Genomic DNA, 2,399 nt, shown 5'->3' with positions numbered 1-2,399 from the left:
CATACAATCATAGTCAAATCAATGTATAATCACCAAATATAATTTTTCTCGGGCTTTATACAAGCTTACATATGCTTTAGTATCAACCTAGAATTTAACTATGACTAATTTGCAACATTTCAAAAATTACAGATTAATTATATCATAAATAAATTCTTCAAATAATCAATATAGTCATTAACATTCAAATATTATAATATAAAATTAAATTTGAGTCTTAATCGAGCTTATGAAAGCTCTTAAGTTGACCCGAGCACAAATAATGATCAAATTGAAACATTTTAAAAAGATAAGGGCATTCATGAAAAACACGGGACACACGGCCGTGTACCCAGTCTGTGTATCTCACTGTGCCCGTGTGGCACAAAAACGACCATGTCCTCTAGTTGTCATATGGTCGTGTCACTAGGCCGTATCTACCACATGGCTTTGTGCCCAACCCATATAAACATTCGGGAATCGCGTGAACCAAAAAGTAACAATTTTACAAATAAGCACACAGTCATGCCTCTGGCCTGTGTGGAACAAAACATGCCATTTAACTACCTAATTCATGTGAAGACAAAATAATGGCTCAAATGGTACATATTTGGCCATTTAAACTTGCACAAAACCAACTAATACTTATACCATCATGCATTTAGCCAACTACAAGACCATTTAATCATACCACATGAAATGATCACATTACCAGGCTTAACAACTTAGGTATTCATCAACTACTCACACAAGACACTTTCATCATCTTAATAGTTCAAACTTAACTAAAATATGTCAAATATCAAATTCCTAATCACCTAACCAATATGCCTCATTGGCATCACTTGACAACAAGGTTATAAGCATAACAAACAAATCAATTAAATTGGTGCAAATCTATACCATTCCTATCACATTAATCCAACCCTTTTTCACATTCACTTTACCCATTAGAGAGTTTCAAATAAAAAATGCCACAATGCCAACATACATACTTCAAACATATTCTCAGTTCAAACACTTGCATACTCCAATAGCCACAGATAAACAATTCAACCTAATGTACATATCATATACACTTCCCAAAATGAACATTTCATATATAGACTATTTTCATCATTTTCAAAAATCAACATTTAAAATATAAGGCATCCCAAAAGCAACCATATTCTCGGTTCAAACACATGTATACTCCAATAGCCACACATATACAATTCAACCTAATATACATATCATATACACTTCCCAAAATAAACATTTCATTTGTAGAATCTTTTCAACAATTTCCAAAATCAACATTTATTCGCATCAAAGCCTATATACATAATATTACCGTTTGACACCATTTTAATATAATTTCCATATACCAAAATTTATACTACCAAATCACATTCAAAGAGAAACAAACCTATCAATCCAAACATAATATATCAACCTATGGAACATTAGAACTTAACCGTTCTCTTGTCTCAAATAAGGGTGAGCATTCAATTGAATCGAGTGAAAAAATTTTGAGTTAATCGAGTTGATGAGTCATATTTTATCATCCTTACTTGATTTTAATTTTTTTAATCGAGTCAAGTGAAATGAAATTTGAGTCGAGTTGAATTGAGTGAAATTGTTCGAGTTAAGTTAAAACATCAAACATGCCAAATTAAAATCTTGTTACAGTATAACTAATTCCATGTTAGAACACATAAATTTGAAACCATATATATTTGAAAACTTCTTCAAAGCAAAATAAAAAATACTTTAGTATGATAAAATTGAATCATTAATTAACTTATTTAGCTCCCCAAAATTATTATTCTAGAAATTTTTTAAAACTTTCTTTATATATATTTTAGATTTTTTAAATTTTATAAATATTTGAATTTTAAAATTATTTTGAAGTTTTGTAAGTTATTTTGATTTTTTGTTTATAATTTTTGTTGAGAGAGACCAATTTTCTCATTTTCAAACTTGACAGGGACCAAAAGGGTACTTAAACCAATCTCCTATTCAAATTATCGTGTTATTTGAATTGTAAAATTCAACTTGATTGACTCGAATTACTTATTCGATTTGAATTGAATAATTCGATTCAATTAGCTCAAAATTCAAAATGTTTTCGATTTTTTCGAATCGAATCGAGTTTTGCTCACCTCTATTCTCAAACATGTCTTACCACAATGTCAATCTCCACACACTTTTGCACAACTTACCAAATCATCCCGAACTCAATATCATCATTATACCAAACTTATAATTTTTCAAGATAACATAAGTAAAAAACCAACCCTAATTACATGCCACATAATCGAGTCTGGAATAATTTTGAATCAGAGGCTGGGTAGTGTGAGCTTCAGGTTGATCCAATCGGCACATTCCACAAAATAACCTATACAGAGACAGAAAAGCAAACAAGATAAGCATTATGA

This window comes from Gossypium raimondii, chromosome 11 (genome assembly GCF_025698545.1).
Source record: "Gossypium raimondii isolate GPD5lz chromosome 11, ASM2569854v1, whole genome shotgun sequence".
Taxonomy (NCBI): Eukaryota; Viridiplantae; Streptophyta; class Magnoliopsida; order Malvales; family Malvaceae; genus Gossypium; species Gossypium raimondii.
The sequence above is the reverse complement of the archived record's forward strand: the minus strand, read 5'-3'. Positions refer to the sequence as shown.